We start from the raw sequence: 17,865 nt of genomic DNA on the forward strand, positions 1-17,865 counted from the left end.
AGGTACTTTTACTTTGAAGGCAAAACGCAAATTCCACTATTGTGCCTAATTCATATTGTGGCTAGCTTCACAACACATAACCCGGTCAGGTAGAGCCTCATTAGCCAGAAGAAGCAAACTGGCTGCTTATAACGTTAGCTTAGGGTTAAGTAGCTGGCTAGCTAGTTCCATTTCAATAGGCGAACAACAAGTGGCTACCCAGCTAATACTTACCACAAGGATTCCTAAATCATTGCTAAGAATAATGAACATGACTGCAGTTTCTACTGGTCATTGTTTTCAGGCTGGTTGAATTGTTGCTAGCTAGGTACCCCAGAAGTTGCGGTCGAACAAATAAGGCCTTATTACCAACGCGGTATTGTAAACACATCGTTCGTGGCCGGTGTTTTGCTTACTTTTTTGTACAGCTTTGACAGTGCTACTGATAGTGGTGGCGCTTGGCTTGCACGTGCGAATTCAGAGCACACATATGAAAGGCCAAAAGGTTCAAATTGTCTTAACACTTGTAATTATCATTTTTCACTTGCTTTTTTCAAGTGTCAAATGTCACTTTTATGTACACGTGATTTTCCACCTGTCCAGTATGGAGAAGGCCAAGAGTTTCAAATCGTCTTGATTTGAAAGCTTGTTATGGGCCTTTTTACACACGTTCATTACACCTGTTCAGTGTGTATTTACAGGTGATTGGAACGTGTTGAATATTGTACTTTCAGACGCATGAAATCGTGCCACTGCACACGTTCTGAACGCCTGTGTAGTAACGGGTACGTTTCATGCTTATGAAAGTACCACATTGTAGCCCCTCCCACCTCAATTTCCTTGAGTTTGACTTTGTTCGACTTCTGACCTGTTGCGATGATTCGCTTACTCAGGGAGGGAGATGTTTCTAAATGTGGATCAAATTGTTACAATTAGTCAATTACATTTACAGAACGTAAACGCTACAGCAAGGCGTTGGTGAGAAAAATGGAGGAAGAAATTAAAACTAATTTTTCCACATAGCATTACAACTACAAAACTACAAAATGTTCATTGAAATAGCATGGCTAGTTAGCTAGCAATAGTCTTCTGTCTAACCTGTAACTAATGGTTGTTACGTTGTGGAACAGAGCAACAGTTCTTTGTACTTGTCATTTGGTTGAGACTAATATTAGTTTAGAAAATAATTGTTTACTTTGTTATTATTTGTTGTGTAATTGCTTGGCTTTGCTAGTTAGCAAGCTGAGATTTGTGTGCTAAAGTTGGCCAATTTAGCGAATGTTTTAGAACAGGCTAGCTCCCTGCAGAATATAGACAATAGAGAATGGGGAATAATATCTGGCTGTTGCAGTGCCTAGACGAGGTGAGAGCAAACTGCTACAGAGATAAAAAGGTAAGATCTCTATCTTGAGTAGCTATATTTCAAGGTTGAACCAATGCAATATGTATTTTATTGGCTTGCTAAATGAGCTGCTTTTCCTGAAAATGTCTATCTGATAAAGTTGTTAGTTCTAGTTATTGTTGTTCTTATGCAATGTCCAGGAAATGTCAAGTACTCAAGCATCTGCAGACCAGTGATGAGATCGGAGGAAAGCCTATTGAACAAGAATGACTAGCTAGTTATATATGATAGACATTTTATTGGCTTGCTAAATTAGCTGCTTTTCCTGAAAATGTCTATCTGATAAAGTTACACTATTAGAAAAAAGGTGCAGTCTAGAACTTAAAAAGATATTCCGCTGTCCCCATAGGATAACTTTTTGAAGAACCTTTGTTGGTTCCAAGTAGAACCAACCCAAAAGGGTTCTACCTCGAACCAAAAAGGGTTATACTATGGGGACAGCTGAAGAACCCTTTTTTCTAAGAGTGTATCTAGTTGTTGTTCTAATGCAATGTCCATGTTACAGTCACAACATGATGATCATGTAGTCAAGCATATGAAGACGAGCGAGGAGGAGAAAAGCCTGCTTTGGAAGAGCAAGCTAGAACAACAACCAGCTATATCAGATAAACATGTTCAGGAAAAGCAGGGAGAGGGCAAGTCTAGTAGTAGTAACATTATTATTTGAAACCTCACATGCTCATAATCTGTATGTGTTATATTTAAGCAATAAGGCACCTCAGGGGTTTGTTGTATATCAACAATATGCCACGGCTAAGGGCTGTTCTTAGCATGATGCAACACGGAGTGCATGGATACAGCCTTTAGCCGTGGTATATTGGCCATATACCACAAACCCCCGAGGTGCCTTATTGCTATTAAAAACAATTGCTGTTGCTATTACCACAGTAAATAAGTAATATTGACTCATACCCGTGGTATACGGTCTGATATACCATGGCTTGCTATCTTTCTCATGTTGTATCGATCATCAACATGAACAAGACTGAATTCTGTTGAATTGTCAACTGGTCTAAATTCTTATTAGGAAGATGTTGCTGTTCAGAATGACATGTTTATGACTGTTGATGTTTACCGGAATCTCCAAATGCTATGTTGAACGAGCAACATGGATGAAGGAGGGGGAGGAAAACAGACAGCCTTCAACAAGTCATAAAATGTTTGCTTCATGAATAATTGTTACATCAGAAATAATACAGAATTGTTTTAGTTTATTCTGTTTCTACTGTATTTTACCTGGATGTGAGTAATTTAGCAGGTCTATAGTATAATGTATTGTTTTGAAATGTTTATTAAATATCTATTCAGTCAAAACTCACTTATTATTTTATGTTTGCTAAAATAATGTGTTTTGTACTGTTACTTTTTACATATTGAAACAGTCTCATTCCTTTTGAGCTAGACTATGATCGGGGAAATGTCTACTACCTTTTTTTAAATGTTGATGATGAAATCAGCACCGTTTTTTAATAGTTTGTTGCTACTGTCTAGTGAGGAAGTGGACAATATGGAATACATTGAAGGAGGAAGGGAGAATTAATGAGAAATCATAACTTGGACAATGTCAGGGAATAAGTAGGTAAATGTACAGCCTATCAATGACAAAATAAACGGTGCAGAGGTAGCCTTAAGATGACATTAGATATTTGCATGTTATGTACTGGACAGACGGCTAGCCAGCTATTCTCAAAACATTGATTACCAATTTCAGCTGTGACGTCTCAGTTTGCATGTAAAGTGTTGGTCTCATGTTTCTCATGAGCTGAAATAAAAGATGTCAGACATTTTCCATATGCACAAAAAAGCTTATTTCTCTCAAATGTGGCACCCTGGTCCTTCCTCCGCTGCCTCCTTAACAGTTTATAAATTCCTTTTAAGAAAACATTTTAATTCAGCCTTTGTGGTTTGGAAAGTATAGTGACTATTATTGCTTTCATTTATTTATCAAACAAATGGGGTTTTGGAAAAGTAGGTACTTTTCTCAAAACAATATCTGGTGGATGGAAAGTGTCATACAATTTTTTTCCCATGAACTTAGAACTTGATACTTCAGACAAGGAAAAATTATAGATAGCTAATTAAAGTAAGAAAATACCTTTAGGAATTATGAAGCCTTTATGTGCTTTTTTTCAATACGTAAATATTTATTTTAAATCACAAAATGTGACATTAGCTACCAAATAAGTTGTTTTCGGCAATTATCCAGAAACAACTCCAAAATGTCCATTCCTTACCCAATAGGCTGAACAGGTGTAATGAACGCGTGTTAAAAAGACCATAAAACACGTTCTAATCACATGTAAATGAACACTGTACAGGTGTAATGAACGCGTGTAAAGGTGCCCATAAGCGTTCTAATCAGCTGTAAATACACACTGGACAGGTGTAATGAACGCGTGTAAAGGTGCCCATAAGCGTTCTAATCAGCTGTAAATACACACTGGACAGGTGTAATGAACGCGTGTAAAGGTGCCCATAAGCGTTCTAATCAGCTGTAAATACACACTGGACAGGTGTAATGAACGCGTGTAAAAGTGCCCATAAGCGTTCTAATCAGCTGTAAATACACACTGGACAGGGGTGCATTTACCTTAGGGTGCTTTTTTATCTTTAGTTTTAAATTGTTATTCTTTTGTTGTTTTTTATCCTCTTATGTTTCTTGTGTAGTAAATATTTCTGTTTTTATTTTCGTTTTTTCCTGTGAAGTGCATTGTGTTACATTCATGTCTGAAATGTGCTATATAAATAAAGCCAGATTTTATTTATTACTCTGTTACAGAATAAATTTGCTTTTTTTTCTTCCTCCACTGCAGCTTCCTCAACAGTTTATTAATTCCTTTTTAAAAACAATATTTTCATCCAGGCTTTGTGTCTTGGAAAGGGTAGTGACTATTAATACATTAATCTAACAATCAGATGGGGTTTTGGAAAAGTAGGTACTTTAGTCAAAACACCACCATCTAGTGGATTCTGTTTGTTTTAGAGTGCCATTAGAATTAGTAGGACATCACTATTCAAGATGAAGGCAGGAGGAACATTGTTTTATAAAATAATGAATAAATGATGGAAGGGATTTATTTTCACATGGACTCATATCTTGTTACTTCAGAGGCAAAATGGTTGATGTATAGAAATTAAAAAGATCAACTGTATTCGTGGCATTGAGCTCTAGAATGGCATTTGTTTGTCATCAAAGGGAGTCTGTGTAGTGCAGTCAGTCAGTTTGACACTTTTCTGATATCAATGACAACAGAATTTGGTTTTATTGCTCACATTAAAAACAAAACACTGAGTTAACATAATAAAAATTGCATGAAAAACACGAGCCAAATATGGATTACACAATGATTAAAGACACAGTATGCATCCCAGATGAGTACATGGCCCAGAGGGCCACATTTCACACATTTTCCTACTTTGTTGTGGCAAAGTCTAATGACAATTTTCATTAAGGTCCATGTCTGTGGGTTATGTTTTGGTATGATAACCACTTATAGGAGGTAGCTAAATGGCATTGGTTATTTGGACCAACAGGATTGAGGATATGCAATATAGTTTTGTATTATCTAATGTGTTGTACTTGATATGTTATTAACTTGAGGTATGAAATAATGTATAAAATAATTGGAATGTTAATGACATCTCCATGGGTCCACTTTGGGGGGGGGGTCAAAGGTCATACTGTACAGTGGGGGGGGAAGTATTTGATCCCCTGCTGATTTTGTACGTTTGCACACTGACAATGAAATGATCAGTCTATCATTTTAATGGTAGGTTTATTTGAACAGTGAGAGACAGAATAACAACAAAGAAATCCAGAAAAACGCATGTCAAAAATGTTATAAATTGATTTGCATTTTAATGAGGGAAATAAGCATTTGACCCCCTCTCAATCAGAAAGATTTCTGGCTCCCAGGTGTCTTTTATACAGGTAACGAGCTGAGATTAGGAACACACTCTTAAAGGGAGTGCTCTTAACCGCAGCTTGTTACCTGTAAAAAAAGACCTGTCCACAGAAGCAATCAATCAGCTTCCAAACTCTCCACCATGGCCAAGACCAAAGAGCTCTCCAAGGATGTCAGGGACAAGATTGTAGACCTACACAAGGCTGGAATGGGCTACAAGACCATCGCCAAGCAGCTTGGTGAGAAGGTGACAACATTTGGTGCGATTATTCGCAGATGGAAGAAACACAAAAGAACTGTCAATATCCCTCGGCCTGGGGCTCCATGCAAGATCTCACCTCGTGGAGTTGCAATGATCATGAGAACGGTGAGGAATCAGCCCAGAACTACACGGGAGGATCTTGTCAATGATCTCAAGGCAGCTGGGACCATAGTCACCAAGAAAACAATTGGAAACACACTACGCCGTGAAGGACTGAAATCCTGCAGCGCCCACAAGGTCCCCCTGCTCAAGAATACATATACAGGCCCGTCTGAAGTCTGCCAATAAACATCTGAATGACTCAGGACAACTGGTGAAAGTGTTGTGGTCAGATGAGACCAAAATGGAGCTCTTTGGCATCAACTCAACTCGCCGTGTTTGGAGGAGGAGGAATGCTGCCTATGACCCCAAGAACACCATCTCCACCGTCAAACATTGAGGTGGAAACATTATGCTTTCGGGGTGTTTCTGCTAAGGGGACAGGACAACTTCACCGCATCAAAGGGACGATGGACGGGGCCATGTACCGTCAAATCTTGGGTGAGAACCTCCTTCCCTCAGCCAGGGCATTAAAAATGGGTCGTGGATGGGCATTCCAGCATGACAATGACCCAAAACACACGGCCAAGGCAACAAAGGAGTGGCTCAAGAAGAAGCACATTAAGGTCCTGGAGTGGCCTAGCCAGTCTCCATACCTTAAGGAGGAACTGAATAGATTTTTCAGGGCATAAATGAATAACCTCTTAAGGACTCCTTTTTAAAATGTTCACCTAAAATAACATACCCAAATCTAACTGCCTGTAGCTCAGGACCTGAAGCAAGGATATGCATATTATTGATACCATTTGAAGGGAAACACTTTGAAGTTTGTGGAAATGTGAAATTAATGTAGGATAATATAACACATTAGATCTGGTAAAAGATAATGCAAAGAAAAAAGATGCATTTTTTTTGTTCCATCATCTTTTAAATGCAAGAGAAATGCCATTATGTCACTTAGGAGTCTAAGTGCAATATAGATTCTGGCCACTAGATGGCAGCAGTGTATGTGCAAAGTTTTAGACTAATTCAATGAACCATTACATTTCTGTTCAAAATGTTGTATCAAGACTGGTGAAATGTGCCTAATTGGTTTATTAATACAAGTTTTCAAGTTCATAAATATGCACTCTCCTCAAACAATATCATGGTATTCTTTCCTCTCTAGGTTTCTTCCTAGGTTTTGGCCTTTCTAGGGAGTTTTTCCTAGCCACCGTGCTTCTACACCTGCATTGCTTGCTGTTTGGGGTTTTAGGCTGTGTTTCTGTACAGCACTTTGTGATATCAGCTGATGTAAGAAGGGCTATATAAATACATTTGATTTGATTTTGATTCTTTCACTGTAATAGCTACTGTAAATTGGACAGTGCTGTTAGATTAACAAGAATTTAAGCTTTCTGCCCATATCAGATATTTTTATGTCCTGGGAAATTTTCTTGTTACTTACAACCTCATGCTAATCACATTAGCCCACGTTAGCTCAACCACCCCGCTGGGGACCCACCGATATAAATAATTGTGTAATAGGTGTAATAGGACTAATAAAGACTGAAAGTGTTACTGTGAGGAAAATGGTAAAAGATGTCCCAGTATATGTATTTAGTAAAATATTACCAGAGCATCTGCTAAATTACTCAAATGTAAATGTAATAATGGTAGAAATATGACAAAATGCCAAAAATAAGGTCAGGTTAAGATGGGCTTAGGAGATCTTATAAGTTTCCTTCTAGGAGATAATATCAGTCATTTAACATGACCTTTATCAATTATGAAGGCTTTGTGCTTTATGTGCATAAATGCTTAAAAAAAATCACAAAATGTGACATTAGCTGACGAAGATTATCTCATAGAACAAAACATATAACATTTAATAAGCCTGCATTTACCAAATAAGTCCTTTTCGGCAATAATACAGAAAAAATACAAAAAAAAACATTTATTACCCTATAGGCTGTCGAACAAACCATGGCGGAGTTAAAAACCTCTTGACGGTCGCCTAGGATAGGGGGCGCCGCAGCGCATTTTGAAAAAAAATTGTGCCCATTTTAAACGGCCTACTACTCAAACTCAGAAGCTAGGATATGCATATAATTAATACTTGTGGATAGAAAACACCCTAAAGTTTCTAAAACTGTTTGAATGGTGTCTGTGAGTATAACAGAACTCATATGGCAGTCAAAACCCCGAGACAGATCGAAACAGGAAGTGGAATTCTGAATTGCGGACTCAACTTCATCACGTTGCCTATTAATCACACCGTGAGCTATGATTCATTGAGCACTTCCTATTGCTTCCACTAGATGTCCCCAGTCTTTACAAAGTGGTTTGAGTCTCCTACTGTGAAAACTGAATGAATGAGACGCTGTTGAAATTGGTCACATGAGGAGGGCCATCACCATTATGACGCCGGCGCCCCTGTCTACCCTTCCCTTTCGAAACGTTTATAAAGACAATGCAATCGTTCCCCTAGAATTTTATTGGAGCTCTGGTTGAAAGAGGCCCTAAAGATTTATGTTATACAGCGTTTGACATGTTTGAACGAACCTAAATAAGAAAAAAATGCATTTTGTTGAAAGAGTAGCCCCGCGCACGTCAGAAACTTTTGGTGCAGCCTTCAGAACGCGCTAACAACAACAAGCTAATGGAACATAAAGGATGAACTTTTTTGAACAAAAATACATTTGTTGTGGACCTGGGATTCCTGGAAGTGCCTGAGGATGAAGATAATCAAAGGTAAGGGATTATTGACAATAGTATATAAGACTAGATTTGATATGCGATTGTTCCAAGATGGAGCTGACCTGTATTGCTAGCTTATTGTTCTGAGTATCGCAAACCCTTTTATCGCAAAGTGTGATTACCCAGTAAAGTTATTTTTAAATCTGGCATTACAGGTGCTTTCAAGAGATATTCATCTATAAATCTTAGAATGACAATATTACATTTAAAAAATGTTTTCGAATAGTAATTTAGTAAATTGTAGCGCTGTTTCATCGGATACATTTGAGGGAAAATAGTTAGTCAACGTTACGCACCGATGTAAAATGCTGTTTTTATATATAAATATGAACTTTATCGAACAAAAGAATGCATGTATTGTGTAACATGATGTCCTAGGTGTGTCATCTGATGAAGATTGTCAAAGGTTAGTGCTGCATTTAGCTGTTTTTTGGTTATTTGTGATGCATGTGGTTGGTCGGAAAATGGCTATGTGGCTACTTTTACGATATACTCCTCTAACATAATCTAATGTTTTGCTTTTGCTGTAAAGCCTTTTTGAAATCGGACAACGTGGTTCGATTCAGGAGAGGTGTATCTATAAAACGATATAATTTGAAAAAAAATGTAAAAAAAAAATTCTTAAATTTTGTTATGCTAATGGAGATAGGATTTTTCGCTGGATACGGGAAGGAGGCCGCACAGGGGTTAATACCTACAAAAATACGCCATTACTATTTCTCTCTATAGCTGGACAGGGAGCTGGCTGGATGAAGTAGCGCCCCCTGGGTTGCCCCAGCCCTTGCAGGGAGCTGGCTGAATGTAGTGGCGTCCCCTGGTGGCCCTCACTGAGCCCTCTCCCCCCTTCTCCTTGGGACAGGGAGCTGGCTGGATGAAGTGGCTACGGGCGGGGGTCGGACCCCCCAGTCTCTGGAGCGAGACTCTAGACAGACAAGCGTTATAATCACCTGTAAATGCACACTGAATAGGTTTAATGAACGTGTGTAATGCACAATGAACAGGTGTAATGAACGCGTGCAAAAATGACCATAACAAGCGTTCTAATCACCTGTAAATGCACACTGAACAGATTTAATGAACGTGGGTAAAAATTACCATAACAAGCTTTCTAATCACCTGTAAATGCACAATGGACAGGGGTAAAGAACACGTGTACAAAAAATGACGTTTGACACTTGAAAAAAGCAAGTGAAAAATGATAATTACAAGTGTTAAGACGTGTTACGGGTGACACGATTTGAACCTTTTGGCCTTCCATACACACAACATTCTATAATATAACTGTGTTATTTGACGTGTCAAATTAAAAGCTTATTTAACGGTCAAATAGTGTTATTTGATGTGTATCTTTTTTGACACGCAAAGACCCAAACGGCGTTCCATAGCCTCCACATACAGTGTCACGGGTGTCGTAGGGTAAAGACCAAGACGCAGCAGGAAAATATATACTCATCTTCTTTTTATTTGGTGAAGAAGGAAAAACACAATAAACGTATACAAGACACAAACGAACTGGACAGTCTTGTCAGGCACACAGCTAAACAAGCACAATCTCCCACAAAAACCCATGAAAAACAAACTCCTAATTATAGGACCCTCAGAGGCAACAATAACCAGCTGCCTCCAATTGAAGGTCCAACCCCAATTAACTACACATAGAAATACAAAAGACTAGATAGAACATAGAAAATATACTAACATAGACTAACAAACCCCGAACCACATAAACCAAACACCCCTCTACCTAAATACATAGCCCAAACCACATGAAACAAACACCCCCTGCCACGTCCTGACCAAACTATAATAAAAAATAAGCCCTATTACTGGTCAGGACGTGACAGTACCCCCCCCCCCCCCCCAAAAGGTGCAGACCCCGGAGGCACCTCACACAAATAACCAAAAATAAACCCCCCAAAATAAATCCCAAATCTAAAGGGAGGGAAGGGAGGGTGGCTGCCGTCACCGACGGCTCCTGTGCTACACCCCCCCTCCCCAAACCTCCTACAGTGGAGGTGGCTTAGGCTCAGGCCTTAATCCCCTACCGGACCAAACCACCCCCACTGCATACCTCTGCCTGAGGCCAGTCACTGAAGACCCTGGACTGGGCTCTGGGAGCTCTGGACTGTAGGCCGACTCACTCGGTGCCGGACTGTAGGCCGACTCACTCGGTGCCGGACTGTAGGCCGTCTCACTCGGTGCCGGACTGTAGGCCGTCTCACTCGGTGCCGGACAGTAGGCCGTCTCACTCGGTGCCGGACAGTAGGCCGTCTCACTCGGTGCCGGACTAGACACTGTTGCCGGACACTCTGGACGAGGTACTGTTGCCGGACACTCTGGATGAGGTACTGTTGCCGGACACTCTGGACGAGGTACTGTTGCCGGACACTCTGGACGAGGTACTGTTGCCGGACACTCTGGACGAGGTACTGTTGCCGGACACTCTGGACGAGGTACTGTTGCCGGACACTCTGGACTGGGCTGACGCACTGAAAGCCTAATGCGTGGGGCTGGTAGTGGAGGTACCAGACTGGGGACACGCACCTCAGGGCTAGTGCGGGGAGCAGGAACAGGACGAGTTGGACTGGGCTGACGCACTGGAAGCCTGGTGCGTGGTGCTGGTTTAGGAGATGCCAGACTACACACCTCAGGGTCAGCACGAGAAGCAGGAACTGGATACACCGGGACATGGGTAAGCACTGGAGGTCTGGAGCGTACCTCATGCACAACCCGTCCTGGCTGGATGGAAATAGCAGCCCTGCCCAAGCGGAGTGCTGGTACAGGGCTAACTGGGCTGTGGAGAGGTCTGATGGTTGCCGTGCGTAGAGTAGGCGTAGGGTAGCCTGGGCCTAGGAGGCGCACTGGTGGCCAGATGCGTTGTGCAGGCATCCTCCTTCCAGGCTGGATGCCTACTCTAGCACGGCACTTGCGAGGGGCTGGGATCGCTCGCACCAGACTGTGCGTGCCATAGGCAAGATCGTGCGCACTTCCGCATACTCAAGCGCTCTCCCCTCCAGTTGCTTCCCATAATAAGCACGGGGAGCTGGCTTAGGGCTCACCCTTGGCCCAGCCAAACTACCCGTGTGCCCCCCCCAATTTTTTTTTATTGGGGGTGCCTCTCGTGCTTCCCCATCGGCGCGTACACAGCTTCATACCAGCGCCTCTCCGCCTTGGCTGCCTCTATCTCCTCCAGTGGGCGACGATATTCCCCAGCTTGGTGCCAAGGTCCAGCCCCATCCAGAATTTCCTCCCATGTCCATGATTCTACTGGGCACTGTTGCTGCTCCCTTCTCCGCTGCTTGGTCCGTGGTTGATGGGAGATTCTGTCACGGGTGTCGTAGGGTAAAGACCAAGACGCAGCGGGAAAATATATACTCATCTTCTTTTTATTTGGTGAAGAAGGAAAAACACAATAAACGTATACAAGACACAAACGAACTGGACAGTCTTGTCAGGCACTGTAACGGTTGTCGTCGGGGATAGAGGACCAAAACGCAGCAGGAATGTGGATGCTCATCTTATCATTTATTTTAAATAAAGAGAACACCAAAAACAACAAAACGAAGAACTCACGAACAACAAAACAGTCTTGTCAGGCTCACACATGCAAAACAAGAAACAATCTCCCACAAACACTAAACCAAACACATACCCATATATAGGACTCCCAATCAGAGGCAACGAGAAAACACCTGCCTCCAATTGAGAGTCCAACCCCAATAAACCAGAGATAGAAATACAAAAGACCAGAGACCACATAGAACATTACCCAAAAACCAGGAAATAATAAATCAAACGCTCTACTAAATAAACCACCACCCCGAACCACATAAAACAAATACCCTCTGCCACGTCCTGACCAAACTACAATAACAAATAACCCTTATACTGGTCAGGACGTGACAGTACCCCCCCTAAAGGTGCAGACCCCGGATGCACCTCATAAATATATATGTTTTTTTAAAAACAACAAAAAATCCCCCTAAACTAAAGGGAGGGAAGGGAGGGTGGCTGCCGTCACTGACGGCACTTGTGCTACACCCCCCCTCCCCAACCCACCTATACAGGAGGTGGTTCTGGCTCCGGCCTACTGTCCTCCAGAATGCAGACAGACTTGATTAGTTTCGGGCCGTAGGCAGACTCCCCTTGTTCCGGATCGTAGGCAGACCTCTTCCTTTCCACACTGTAGGCAGACTCATTAAATACATAGTTAATCATTTTTAGTTCCGGATCGTCAACTGACTTACTTAGTTCCGGGTTGCTGATAGACTCCTTTGGTTCCGGGTCATAGGCAAACTCACCCGGTTCTGGGTCGCTGATGGACTCCCTTGGTTCCGGGTCATAGGCAGACTCACCCGGTTCTGGGTCATAGGCAGACTCACCCGGTTCCGGGTCATAGGCAGACTCACCCGGTTCCGGGTCGCAGGCAGACCCCTTCGGTTCCGGGTCGCATGCAGACCCCCTTGGTTCCGGGTCATAGGCAGACTCACCCGGTTCCGGGTCGCAGGCAGACTCACCCGGTTCCGGGTCGCAGGCAGACTCACCCGGTTCCGGGTCGCAGGCAGACTCACCCGGTTCCAGGTCGCAGGCAGACCCCTTCGGTTCCAGGTCGCAGGCCGACCCCCTCGGTTTTGGGTCGCAGGCAGACTCCCTCGGTTCCGGATCACAGGCAGTCTCCCTCGGTTCCGGACTAGACACTGTTGCCGGATACTCTGGACTGCACACTGGTGCCGGATACTCTGGACTGCACACTGGTGCCGGATACTCTGGACTGCACACTGGTGCCGGATACTCTGGACTGCACACTGGTGCCGGATACTCTGGACTGCACACTGGTGCTGGATACTCTGGACCGCACAGTGTTGCCGGATACTCTGGACCGCACACTGTTGCCGGATACTCTGGACTGCACACTGTTGCCGGATACTCTGGACTGCATACTGTTGCTGGATACTCTGGACTGCACACTGTTGCCGGATACTCTGTTGCCGGATACTCTGGACTGCACACTGTTGCCGGACTCTTGAGGCTGGGCTGACGCACTGGAAGCCTGATGCGTGGTACTGGATGTGCCAGTCTGGGGACACGCACCTCGGGGCTAGTGCGGGGAGCGGGAACAGGCCGAGTCGGACTGGGTTGACGCCCTGGAAGCCTGATGCGTGGTGCTGGTACTGGAGGTATCAGCCTGGGAACACGCACCTCAGGGCTAGTGCGGGGAGCGGGAACAGGCCGAGTCGGACTGGGTTGACGCACTGGAAGCCTGATGCGTGGTGCTGGTACTGGAGGTATCAGCCTGGGAACACGCACCTCAGGGCTAGTGCGGGGAGCGGGAACAGGCCGAGTCGGACTGGGTTGACGCACTGGAAGCCTGATGCGTGGTGCTGGTACTGGAGGTATCAGCCTGGGAACACGCACCTCAGGGCTAGTGCGGGGAGCGGGAACAGGACGAGTCGGACTGGGCTGACGCACTGGAAGCCTGATGCGTGGTGCTGGTACTGGAGGTATCAGCCTGGGAACACGCATCTCAGGGCTAGTGCGGGGAGCGGGAACAGGACGAGTCGGACAGGGCTGACGCACTGGACCGTAGAGGCTTACTGGCGGTCTCGAGCGCTGAACTGGCATCGCTCTTACTGGCTGGATGCCCACTTCCCCCTGGCAAATGCGGGGCGCTGGTATTGCGCGTACTGGCCTAAAAATACTTGGCCTCGCCACAGTACCCATTACCCCGAAGCACGGGACCTGTCCATTCACTGGTTGCCCAGAAAAGGTACGGGGATTTGGCCTGGGGCTCACTCCTCGCCCAGCCAAACTACCCATGTGCCCCCCCCAAAAAAAATTATTGTGGCTGCCTCTCGGGCTTAAACGCCAGTCGTGTTCCCCGGTAGCGTTCCCGGTCCTCACTAGACTTTCTCCATGGGCCCTCTCCGGCCAGAATCTGCTCCCACGTCCATTTCTCCCGCCAGTCCATATTGAATTCCCCTTGCTCCTTACTCCGCTGCTTGGTCCATTTGTGGTGGGAGATTCTGTAACGGTTGTCGTCGGGGATAGAGGACCAAAACGCAGCAGGAATGTGGATCCTCATCTTATCATTTATTTTAAATAAAGAGAACACGAAAAAAAACAGCAAAATGAAGAACTCACAAACAACAAAACAGTCTTGTCAGGCTCACACATGCAAAACAAGAAACAATCTCCCACAAACACTAAACCAAACACATACCCATATATAGGACTCCCAATCAGAGGCAACGAGAAAACACCTGCCTCCAATTGAGAGTCCAACCCCAATAAACCAGAGATAGAAATACAAAAGACCAGAGACAACATAGAAATACAAACATAGAACATTACCCAAAACCCGGAAATAATAAATCAAACACCCTACTAAATAAACCACCACCCTGAACCACATAAAACAAATACCCTCTGCCACGTCCTGACCAAACTACAATAACAAATAACCCTTATACTGGTCAGGACGTGACAGGCACACAGCTAAACAAGCACAATCTCCCCCCCAAAAAAACATGAAAAACAAACTCCTAATTATAGGACCCTCAATCAGAGGCAACAATAACCAGCTGCCTCCAATTGAAGGTCCAACCCCAATTAATTACACATAGAAATACAAAAGACTAGATAGAACATAGAAAATATACTAACATAGAACATAGACTAACAACCCCGAGCCACATAAACCAAACACCCCTCTACCTAAATACATAGCCCAAACCACATGAAACAAACACCCCCTGCCACGTCCTGACCAAACTATAATAACAAATAACCCCTATTACTGGTCAGGACGTGACATACAGTAGCTGGTGTTTGGCGGTTTGAGCTGTCAAATCCATGTGTGGCTGCTCTGCGGTCATTTTCAGGAAGCCACACCCGTCCTACTTGTGTTAGAAGTTCAGAATGAGGAAAGTGTAGGCTATTTAAGTAATAATGCATAACAGCCCATGTGTTATGACATTTTTATCATGGCTGTGATGTGGTCATAGCCGTGAGGCAAAGCCATGATAAAAATGTCATAACACATGGACTGGAGTATATTATTTATTTTATACAATGGGTTACCAGCATTAAAAAGTAAGATTTTTTCCCGAACCATCAATTTAACAAAACGTGACGCTACATTCACGAACATTGGAATTCCATGCGTTCTCTGGTCATTAGTTCAATTCATATAGACTGCCATGTAAAGCAAAACTAACCAAACGCTGGTTGATAGTTCAAGAACTTTGCAGTTTGTTATGGCAAACAAAACTTCCCCCCATGCTAGCTATCCAACTACAACACAATCACTTCAGACTGAAGATGGAAAGACAGCAAACTAGCTGCATTTCATTTCATTTGACGTGTTTTTCTATTGGCATTTCTTTGTATATCCATAAAAATGATGCTGATTTATGTTTTCAGCTGGCTGATACAAGCTGCCTGTCTGTCTCCTCCTGACACATTCATTACTATTGGACACAGTGGAAATCTCATTTCAATATTGCAACAATCTTGCACATTTTGGAGATAATGTCTATATGCTTTTTACCATGGAGATCGAGTTTATAAATTGCATGGTTGGGCAGTGGATCTGTAAAAGTAGTAGTACTCAATGGTCCCTCAAAATGTTTGGCACAGAGCAAATTTCAGGTCTGCTGAGCGCAAACTTGAACATTGTGAAAATTCAGTGCAACATCCAACACGCGTTTACTGTGAACATTGAGGCTTTACCCGCTTTAATTAAGTTACAGTTTTAACAGTGGCCATGTAGGCTACTGTCGCTATTTGATCATAATGTAGGCCTACCAGAGTGGCCTAACATCAAAAACAATGGAAGGAATGCATTCCATAACATTTTAACATGGAAATAGCTGTTCTATCATTCAGCCTACAGTTGCAGCCAATGTGTGGTGTTCAATGTAGGCCTACATTCCATGAAACATGCATGGCTTGACATTAACCTGTTTATCCACTTGTCCTTCAGACAAGGAGGTGACTAAAAATGTTGTTGTGTTGTTTAAGCAAGAAACCACTTTACAAAATAAAATGCATTGTTATTCCCATACCATTATTACAGACAATCAGACAAATTATGCTACCCATGGCTACTTAGCTTAATCAAGCCTCTCTCAAAATACAACACTGCCCCTTGAAGACAAAAAAAAGCTCTTTACCTGACTTGCTTTTCAAAGATGTCTAGAAATGTATACGTTTTGTGCTCTTGCAGGGAGAAATCACTCCCCTATTGCTGACTACAAATGATCTATAACAGGGCTAATAACTCACTGACTAGCAAATGATATGAACAAGGTGTGCACACGTGGCTACATGCAGCTCTCGCTTTGATCACAAAACAAGTGCATCTACTCACAACCGCTCGTGCTGTAAACACAGTCCATGTTGTAAGCACAGTCCAGTTCAAAGTAAATGGCACAGATCCATATAATATAGACAATGCAGATCCATATAATATAGACAATGCAGTAGGCTTATATGCAATGGTCTATTTGCATATAGACCTACTGCAGCTCTGATTGTTTATGTCGCACCAGTCTGTGTAGAATACGGGCTGAATAGTGTGTGTCAATGCAATAGAATCCTACTCCGATGCGTTCTGCCTACAACAAAATCTCTTGCATAGTTTGTTTTGTTTCAGTATGCTGAAAGTGGATAATATTGCGTTGATTCAATCACAATTGCCCCACAGTAAAGGGAAACGTTGAGTGTTAAAAGGGAAAACTCTAGAACTGTGGTCACCAACCTTTTCTGAGTCAAAATCACTTTGAGTCAAAATGCACAAAAATCTACCACTCAGATCTACAACTTTTTTTAACATGACTTAAAAAACGTAAGCCTATGCAACATTAACCAATTTAAAACAGTACTGAAAAGGAAAGTGGGATACCTAGTCAGTTGTACAACTGAATGCCTTCAACTGAAATGCGTCTTCCACATTTAACCCAACCCCTCTGAATCAGAGAGGTGCGGGGGGCCGCATTAATCGACATCCACGTCTTCGGCGCCCGGGGAACAGTGGGCAGAACGACAGATTTTTACCTTGTCAGCTCGGGGATTCGATCCAGCAACTTTTCGGTGACTGGTCACACATTTATATAATTAGCTTTTTATTTTATTTTACTGGGCTGATGGTGTATGCATCTGATGGTCAGTCTCAGCGATGGGAGAGAGCAGCAGACTGAGGATTTGCTTCTCAACATCCCTCCACTTTACCTTTACTCCACTGCCCTTACAAAAAGATTGCAGTTTTGAAACTGCAGTAAAAGTGCATTAACTGCAGTCGACTGTGGTATTTTGGATGCAGTAGTTGAACTGCAGTTACACTGCAAAGTTTCTGCAGTAAAAAAACTGTGTTATTTTGGATGTTATACTGCACTTCTGACTGCAGTCTTTTTTCGTAAGGCTGGCACTTGCGAAACTCGAGTCGCACAGCATTATTTCTGCCTCATGCACAAATTCATGTTGTTAATCCTATGAACAGAGAAAGCTAAATATTTCCAATATTAAAAACGACCCACAAC

At 43.1% G+C, this 17,865-nt stretch overlaps 1 long non-coding RNA gene across 1 annotated transcript; it reads left to right on the top strand.

Moving 5' to 3' along the window:
* Positions 1-1,116: 1,116 nt before the first annotated feature.
* Positions 1,117-4,188, top strand: LOC115161012 (uncharacterized). Its single transcript, XR_003869164.1, has 2 exons — positions 1,117-1,372; positions 1,887-4,188. It is a non-coding gene; the product is annotated as an uncharacterized LOC115161012 (long non-coding RNA).
* The last annotated feature ends 13,677 nt before the right edge of the window (positions 4,189-17,865 follow it).

This window comes from Salmo trutta, chromosome 24 (assembly GCF_901001165.1).
Source record: "Salmo trutta chromosome 24, fSalTru1.1, whole genome shotgun sequence".
Lineage (NCBI taxonomy): Eukaryota > Metazoa > Chordata > Actinopteri > Salmoniformes > Salmonidae > Salmo > Salmo trutta.